This window comes from Hemicordylus capensis, chromosome 3, assembly GCF_027244095.1.
Source record: "Hemicordylus capensis ecotype Gifberg chromosome 3, rHemCap1.1.pri, whole genome shotgun sequence".
Lineage (NCBI taxonomy): Eukaryota > Metazoa > Chordata > Lepidosauria > Squamata > Cordylidae > Hemicordylus > Hemicordylus capensis.
This window is the reverse complement of record NC_069659.1, coordinates 151066926-151076896: the sequence shown is the minus strand read 5'-3', so window position 1 is coordinate 151076896 and position 9971 is coordinate 151066926. Positions and strand designations below refer to the sequence as shown.

The 9971-nt window shown below is 42.9% G+C and overlaps 1 pseudogene; it reads left to right on the top strand.

The window, feature by feature from the left end:
• The first annotated feature begins 8973 nt into the window (after window positions 1–8973).
• On the top strand, window positions 8974–9098 carry LOC128352644 (uncharacterized; annotated as a pseudogene).
• The last annotated feature ends 873 nt before the right edge of the window (window positions 9099–9971 follow it).

The following is a 9971-nucleotide window of genomic DNA, read 5'->3' as shown; positions in this document are numbered from 1 at the left end:
TTGTTGCTGGTGCCTACCACCTTTTTCTTTTTAGAGTGTGAGCCCTTTGGAGACAGAGAATCATCTATCCACTCTTTATTTTTCTATGTAAACCACTTTGAGAATTTTGATTGGAAAATGGTATATAAATGTTCACGGTTGTAATAAGTGTGAGTTTGTGGCTTGGTCTCCCATACTTCAAAATATAGCAAATGAAAAAATTGAATTACTTTACTATGCAAGTAAACAATTTATGTTTTAATATTTATGTGCATTTTTAAAAATGTAGGGCCCCTTTATAACATATGCTGCAGGCCCCGCACTAGCTTAATAAGACCCTGACTAGCTTAATAAGTACCCAGAATGTTGGGGGCAATATGCTAAAATCATTGTAAACCGCTTAGAGAGCTCCGGCTATAGAGCGGTATATAAATGTAAGTGCTATTGTATGCATGTTTACTCAGAAGGAATTTTCATTGTATTCAGTGGGGCTTATTCCCAAGGAAATGCACCCAAGATTGAAGTCTTAGTTATCAGGATATTTCCCACTTAAGACCCTTCTAGAAATTCACTTGTAGCTTTAGGTGTGAAACTTGTCTTAATTCACAATGGGCTCTTTATCAGATTAGGAAAAAAATGACACAGTTAACAAACGCAAGATGCCTTGTCTTAAATATCAGAAATGCCATAAAACATAACTTTTGTGTTTGTTTGTTTGTTTGTTTGTTTGTTTCTTGCTGTTTATCAGTATACCAGAATAATGACAAAGTTACATATTGAATCTTAGGAACAGGAAATTACAATATTATGAATTACTTGAAACACCAAGGGTATTTTCCTAGATGATAAGTTATTTATTCATTGTTGCTGGAAGGTAATACTGGTGTAGAAAAATGGGACCCAATACTTAATTGAAAATGTTTTGAGTAAAAAGGCTGTATACATTCCTTAGAGCACAGAAACATTCTTGCATGCAATCCAGTGTTTAGACTGAATGACCTTCCAGAAGAAAGCACTTGACTTTCCCCCACCCCCATACTATCATCAGCATTATTATAAAAATTGATAGCCTACCTCATGACCAAATGGGCCATTCAGGTGTATCACAACGATAAGAAAACAATATATTGAGAGAGTTTACATGTGATGTGGAGTCAAGGTTTATTTTTATTTAGGTTTATTTAATAGGTTTATTGTCAGTGCTGCAGACAATCAACAACCTCTGTAATTGGGCAAAGAGGCATCTTTAAAAATGGTGACTCTCTTATCTTTAGTAGGGGAATAGTACCTATCCAACTGCAGCACAGCATCCTTCCATTAACTATTGTGTTTCTTTTTAGATTGTGAGCCCTTTGGGGACAGGGAACTATTTTTTCAGTGCTTATGCTACAGAAACTGCTTTGATGATTTTTTGTTGAAAAGCGGTATATAAATATCCTTTGGTGATGATAGACTTCATCAAGTCGCACTTGCTCTCCTACCTCCTGGAGCCTGCTTTACTTTCAGTGGGAGTGTGCACAAAACTGGCTAGCCCAGTTCAATTTGAGTCTGAACCAGACCCAAGCAGGACCAGACCAGTTTGTTTCCCCACCCCCCCATCGAAAAAACCCCGGGTTCGGTTCAGTGTGTGTGGGGGGGGTTGTGAGTCAATTAGATACACACACACACATACTCCCTCTAGGGGGCTTCTGCAAGGCTGGGGGGGTCTGCCAAGGTTCCCCCTCAGGCCTTCCTTGTGGCAAAAATCACCAGTTTTGGGCGTTCTTCAGCCCTTTCCAGGCCTTCCCCCCTTGCGGTAGCCATTTTGGAGGCCGTCACGCATGTGCATTGGGCCTCTGCATGCCCTGGGTCATGTTCCGGTCACCCAAGGGGACCATTGTGCATGTACCGTGGCCTCCAAAATGGCCACTGTGATGGAAAGAACCAGGAAGGGCCGAAGAATGCCTGAACTGGGTGATTTTTGGCACAAAGAAGGCTGGTGGTGGGGGGAACCTCCACGGGACACCCTGCCCCCCCAGCAGCCTCGGAGAAGTACCTTGGAGGGGGTAAGTACTAAAAAAAAATAATTTATTCACAACCCCCCCAAACAGCCGGGGGAGGGGGGGTTGGTCCTGGGTCGGACCAAACAGGGTATGGTTCGGTTCCCCCAAAACTGTCAAACCGAACCGGTTCAACGTCAAACCAGTTTGACATTGAACCTGTTTGCACATCCCTAGCTTTCAGCAATGTGAGAGACACTTGGTACCTAGAATGGTGACTTTGTTTTCCAGCTACTCTAGGCTCATGTCTCAGAACACAGAGCTAATGTTTTGGTGGGATTTTTTTAAAAAGATACATTCAAGTTTATCCATTCACAAGACATGTGGGGTTAAAACTCATTTTTAACCTAAGGGCACATCCTGGCTTGAAAGCCCAGAATAAGCCTCAGTTCGTCATCTGCCCAAGTTTGGACAAGCAAACAAACCAAGGTTAAAGGAAAGAAACCTTGGTTCTGCATGATCTGAACCCTACCTTCACTTACACACACACAATATCTAAAAAATACAACCCAATAGATTATTACAGTTTAAAACCAATTCAGAAACTTATGAACAGCTCAGCAGATATAGAGAGAACCATATTCCCATCCCCATCCAAAGTCTTCATTTAAAATGCTGTAAGAGAGCTTGCCTGGTGAGCCCCCTAAAGGTAGAAATTCCTCAGCACACCTACTACCACTGAAAAGGCCCTTATGCTAGCCCCAATCCAAGCTCACGTTTTCATGGAATAAGGGGATGGGGGAAGTGGTGTATGAAATCGCTCTAGGAGGCCACCTGTTCATGTTCATCGCTCTAGGAGGCCACCTGTTCCATTTTAAATCAAGAAAATATGGGGTGTGTGTGTGTGTGTGTGTGTGTGTGTATTGTGGTACTAATCAACCTTAGCATTTTTACACTAGCTTTGTGAAAATTCAAAGATCAGTTTTCTAGCCACAACAGCAAATGGAACCTCTACATCCAGGATACTTCCAGTGAGTTACCAGATGCTGCTAAAAGACGACAACAGTTGCCTGCATGGAAGCTTCCGGGGCATTCACATCCAGTCAGTAGCCACTGCTGGAAAGAAAATGCTTTGACTGGAATGAGTAAGGCTTGTCTTCTGCTCTCATAACTACCACAAGAGTGATAAGGATCTAAGAGAAAACTGCATTAAAAAGGCATGTTTAGGAAAAGGGTGAAGTTTTTAAACAAAAATTCCAATTGGCAGGGTATTCCAGATACAAAGACTAGCCTCAGGAAAAGAAAGTGTGCATGTTTATAATGGAAGCCTCAGATCTCAGAATAGTTGTAAATAATTTTTTCCCCAAATGCGATGTCTTTGTAAGGAAGCAGACAACATTTCTACACTTTCACAGAAGGGCAAACATCACACTCAAATTACTGGACCCTGTGTTATCTTGCTTGTCTATATTTTCAGCTAGATGCATTATTTATTAATCAAGGGTGGGTTTTTCCCCCATTTGATTAAATGCTACTGTTACTTCAACAAATACTTACTAGATCCCCAAGCTCTCACTGTGCGGGGAACTTTGTCCACACATGCCATGCCAATGGATTATCATTAATGGAAAGTGATGGAGAAAGAGGCGGGCAAGGGATTTGCTGAAATGCCTCTGCTTTCATGGCATTCCACTGGACAATCATGTCGATCTCAGAGGACTGCACCTTGCTATAATTGCTAGCATTTTGTTTCTAACATCAAACTATTTGACAAAGCTTTTGAGAATAGAGAGAACCCAATGAATTTAATGAAAGAAAACAATACATTTCAAAGGAATCAAGGGATGCCACTTTGAATTTTTTTTTTTAAAAAAAACTAGCACGGTGGGATATTTTTAATTATCTCCGATACTTTCACAAGAGGCAGATGTTGTTGGACACCTCCTATCTTAGCACAATTTCCCAAGATTACAGATAGAAAGAAGGGAAAGGAAATGTTGCAGCAAGGCCATTCTCTTTGCTGCGATTTTATCACCTGCATAACATAGTTCTGTATTTGTTTTGCTATACTGTAAGGGTATTCACATGACTGGAAGGTGGGGAGGGCAGGCAGGTCTGCGCTAAACCTACCTTTGCTCCAGATGGTGCCACAACATTGGTGGGGAGCACGGACTGCACTCCCACACTATCTGCGCTGCTGCGTGGATCTCTGAATGCTGGGATGATGCGTCCTGGCCTCCACATATTTCACAATGCACCGTGCAAGGAGTCTGGTGCATTGGGGGATACCCCTGTGAGATGGGTGCTCTAGACACCTGTCTCTGTGTGTGCTTGAGCTGAAGGCCAGGCTTAAAAGTGAAGTTAGACAGGCAGACAGCACCAGGATCGGCGCAGATCCCGACGGTGCTGATGAGCAGCCTAAATACTTGCTTGACCTTCAAGACACACATCCCACATGTGTATGCACATACACACACATATAAAGTGAGTCAAGTCATTGATCCATCTAATCCAGAGGTGCCTACTCTGACTGTCAGTGTCTCCTTAGGGTCTTTGCTAGGGATGCTGAGACCTTATGCACGTGCTCTACCAATCAGCTATGGCCCTTGCTCCAGCAAATCTCAAGACTGTGTTATGAAATTTGCTATTGTAAAACTTCAGTCTTTAGGATAAAATGCCCCAAGAACTGCTGTGTTGGACATACAGGAAATAATCTCAACTAGAAAAAGAAATGTAGGATAACCTTAAGGACCACTTGTTCCCACATGAACCTGCCCAGGCCTTAAGAGCCGTTTCTCAAGCCCTGATCTCTGATCCACCATTTTCTCAAGCATTTGGTGGTAACCAGAGACAAGGCTGTTTTGGCAGTGCTGTGTCCCCAGTCTCAAAATATGTCCCAAGGTTTTGGCAAGAAAACCTTGGCTTTTCCATGAGGCCTTTTCTTGAATCAGTCTGCAGTTTTACTCTGGTTTGGCTTTTGCAATGCCCTGTGGTTTTAATCTAATTTTATGTAATTTTTATATAGTTGTGCCCCCCCCCATTGTGAGTCACCTCATGAGGCATTGCACCTAAAAAGGAAGGTTATACATTTATTGTATAAAGAAAATAAATAAATTAGTGTCAGATGTGTAGTGGCTTGACCCATTATATTTGTGATGATGGGACCTCATAATAATAAAGGGCATGATTCAGAAAATAAGCACTTTTAAGTCTCAGTGGCCAACATCCAGATTAGCACTATGTGGCTGCAACTGTGCTGAGTTCCAGTCTAAGGCTGCGCCACAACATGGCCAGGAGAAGTGGCAATATTCACCAATCTCCCCTTCCCTCTGAAGCCCACCATGCATCACCAAAATATGTCTCTGAGGGTTACACATCAGCAGCAGTCTGAACCTCAGCACTGCTGACCTACACAGTGATGGTCTGGATGTTGGCTTACTGACTTCAAGGGATGGGACTTAAGCATATGTTTGACTTTCCTGCTGAAATCAGTGGTTTACATACAGTGCAACACACTGCCCATGGAAGAACAGGGTCAGGTGCACAGATTGGCTTCATACATGTGGAAAGTCAACTCTGCTAGCAAACACACAGGGTCTCCAAGCCTCCTAATGATTGCGTCACCATTATAGTGATGCTACTCCAATTGGGAATAATGGGAGCAGCGTTGCTACAGCAATGATGCAATCCTCGGGAGGATTGCTTTGCACATTCATTAGCAGTGTCAACGGGCTTTCCACATTCTTGAAGCCTATATGCACCCTCCACTTGTTCATCAGCAAGGCACTGAACAGTATGTAAGGCAGTGAGATTTAAAGGCACTTAATTTTAGTTGGATGTTTCATGTGTCCTTTATCCATGTGTAGTGCCACACCTCGGATGTGGCTGGGAGAACATTTATATGACCCAACCATATGGGCAGAGGCCAGTATGGGGTTTCTTTTCCCATGGAACCAGCACTATGGCAGAAGGAGGGGGACTGCTTCTATGGGAAAGACTCAAGCTACAACCTCACCACCACTACATGGTTAGGCCATTTAAATGCTCACCACACAGAGAGAAGCAACTCCTAAACAGGTAGGAAAATTCTATGTCTATCAAGTGTCTGGGCACCATACAGAAACTCATTTTTTTTTTAGGTCCAATTATACAAAATACTTGAAATCTGTTTATTCCATGTGCAAAATGACAACAGTGATCTTATCTCCGGTAAGACTTGAAGTGAGCCTCTAAAGTCCAACTGTCAATTCACAGAATCACTCTTCACAGGCATCTACAAATCCGCTTGCCAGTGGTGAGTGCCCTTGGCACTCTGGGAAGCAGGACACCCAGCACCACACAGATCTCCTCACCAGAGGTATCATTTCCACTGCCATTTTTGAAAAGGTGAGAAACAGCAGGAATCCTTTCTGAGCAGTAGGAGAAGGATCCCACTGTTTCTTACCATCCTCCATATCCCAGTGAGAAGGACAGAAGACCTGCTTCTCTTCTAAGCCCTCTCCCTGTATGCCAGAAAAGGAACTGAGAGAAGAGAAGGGATTGGTGGTGACCACACACACACACACACACACACACACACACACAGACGGAAAAAGGGGGGGGTTGGCTAGTGGCCTAAGCCTGAATTTGAGGATCCTCAATACGTTTATTCATTCCCCAAACTGGGGGGAAACATATAGAATATTGCCTGGAGGATTGCAGTGTGGGCCCATTAACTGAGTACCCAGAGTGTTGACAGAGGGATGAAACAATGAGAAAACATTCCCCAAGATGAAACACTTTGGCAGTGGGTCATGGTATCCTTAAAAGAAACCTCATTTGTTGACAGTAGCATTCCACATTACTAATACCACTTCCATCAGCATAGAAATCACTATCTGACAGATGTTTTCAGCTCATCTGGAGCTGGTTGGTATTCTGGGGCACGTATGTGCCTAGCTCAGCTTTCCTTTGAAACTACAGAAGATTAGATGGACTTTATATTTTTTTTAAAAAAAGGATTTCAGTCTTTTTAAACTACAAACCCAAACTTGCAAGTGTCCGTCTTCCAGCTTGCAGAGAAAAGGTAAAGATCACATCAATCTTTGTGTACTAAATGTTTGATTGATTAATTGCAATTCAGCTGCAAGATGGTTATGTATCCACCACAAATAGGCTTTATGAACTCAAAACATTGTTGTGTTCTGTCTAGTTATCTTTTGTGTTTGTTGTTTGGATGTTTGTCCCAGCGGGGATCCTGTAGAGAGTATGGGGGTGGAGTCAGAAAGGAAAAGGGAGGGAAAGGAGATGGACAAAATGGAGTTGTTGCTGAATAAACGTTTAGTAAAATCCACTTAAATTTTCTTGGTGTGTATGAGGGAATCACTATAAACTAAGCACAATAACAGAAAGCTGTTATTTCTGCCCTGTTCCCTGCTACCAGGGGCATATCTAGGGTAAGGCAGTCAGGGCACGTGCCCCGGGTGCCACTTGAAGGGGGGCACCATTTTTTAAAAATGAAAAAAAAAAAATTAATGGCCACCAACAACAAAATGGCCACCACGCATGCTCAAATGGCCTCTGTGAGGTCCTAGGCCATGCCAGGCCTCGCAGAGGCTATTTGAGCATGTGTGGTGGCCATTTTGTTTTTGGCGGCCATTTTTTTTAAAAAAAATTAATGGCCACCGCACATGCTCAAATGGTCCCTGCGAGGCCCTAGGCCTTGCAAGGCCTCGCAGAGGCCATTTGAGCTTACGTGGCAGCCTCCAAAATGGCCACAACACTGATCTTTGCAGGCCCAAACAGGCCTGAAAATCAGCCCGGGATGGGCTGCAGCAGTGAATTAAGAGGCTGGTGGGGGGGGGCAACCTTTGCAGACCCCCCCCAACCTTTAGGAAGCCCCCCAAAGGGGCTACAGGTAAAAAAATAATTAATTTAATATGTCACTGTACACATATTCGGTTTGACACTATGTACAGAGAATCAGGGCTTGTGAATACTGAGCTGAACCTTATAAGCTAGGATTGTATTCATTTGCTCTTACTTTGCTTTTTGTGATAAGTGAGTTAAATATGATGTCTTAATAATATGGCTATTAATGATGAGTTTGACTTTGAATCAGTGTGAAATCTTTAGTATTAAGGCCACTGGGAGTTTCTTGCTCTCTTTCTCTCATTTTAACTGTCTTTCTGAAATACTAGAATATATTCCAAGCAGTGACACAGTTTACTCTGCATATCCTTTAATTATTTTCAGAGTGTCTGGGAAAAGCCAAATTCTCCATTTATTTTTAAAACTTATGTAATAGTGATGCTACAATGCATAGTAGAGAATTAGACAGGCACTTCCGTTAAGTTTTCCAAGAACACCTCCACATAGTATTTGGGTACTTCATGAGCCCCAGCATACTGAAATTTGTAGTTGTCCAGCATTTTTTGGTCTGGCTACATCCACTGCTAAATAGTTTTTGAAATATTAAAAGATTAACGAGCTTGACTTGTATTTTTGAGCTGATATTATGTTAGAGTTATCTGAAAGATGGGTGTCAGATGTTTGGACAGGGGGCGCAATTTCAGTGCTTGCCCTAGGCACTATTTTCCCTAGATACACTTCTGCTGCTACCCTGTCTCTCTTTCTCTCTGTGTACTGAAGGGCTAGTTTCAACATAGAGCTGATTTTCACTATGTTACTGATCCAGTGCTTATGGACTACTAAATGTGCAACTTGGCTACAGGAAACTTTGCAATGCATTAGGTTTCCCCCTGCAGATCCAATCTGAAATAGTTGATCATTTGTTTAACACACATCTTTTGAACACACATCTCAAAGAAATATATTTTATGATAGATAGATAGATAGATAGATAGATAGATAGATAGATAGATAGATAGATAGATAGATAGATATCAGATTCCAATTATCATTCCAATTCTAAGCCCTGCATTTTAAAAAGGCCACTGATAAACTGGAGCAAATTCGGAGGAGGGAAATAAAGGTGGTGAAGGGTCTGATGGTGAAGAGAAGACTAAGGGGGGAGATGATAGTGCAGTGGCAATATCATAGCCAATGAGGTTAATCCAAGGCACGATTATTGCTAATTGAAAACTTTTCCCAATACCCCGCAATGATGACTTGAAATATATTTGGGGCGGGGGTGACCCAATAGGTAGAAATTACAGATGTGGGCTACCCCTCAAAATATCTTCCCATTTTATGGTGGGACAGAAACACACACACACCCAGCATCCTTAGCCCTTCCTCAGCTATAGATCCCCTCCTAGGATGTCTTCATGTTCCCCTCCATTTCCTAAATAATAGGGAAATAGTGCCCCCCCCAGCTCCCCCCACCAAAATCATGCTTGTGCAGGAATATGTGGGTACAGGGCTCTTTGGGGGGCAGCGGTGCCATTGCTGTCAGATGAGTCACTGGCATGGCCTTTAAATGCTATGGCATTTAAAGGGGTTTAAATGCCCTTTCCATGCCAAGGGCAGGCAGAAAAATGCATGATGACACTTGGCATGCCCCCTTCGAGATCATGGCCAATTGTGCTGCTTCACTGATGTGGTGACAATTTGCCCACAGTCTGGCTGTGGAGCTACCTGGGATCGGCCTCAGTGGCCGGGCAGCAGGGAGGGGCTCCCTTCTCCTGCAACTGGAGCGGTTGGCGGACTGCAGTTGGATGAACGTCTGCACTGTGATTCTCAGTTTGAAATTGAAACTGCGGGTTCACCAACCTCTGGTTTCGTGCTACATCTGAACTTGACCACAAACTGTGAGGGGCCAGTAGCAGAACATGTCACTATAGAACCTGGACAGTATATTTCAGGAGCTGAATAGATTTCCAGCTCCAAAATATTTTGTTCCCATGTAATAGAAGTGATGTTAAAATCAAGTTGTCTTTTGTTCTGTTTGTATACGGCATATACAGTATTACACAGGCCTGAATTATGCAGGTTCAGAAGTTATTCTGCACTCTTTCAAAGACCATGCCCCAAAAAAGGAGAGCCCAAGTACTACATATCACTATGGCAAAA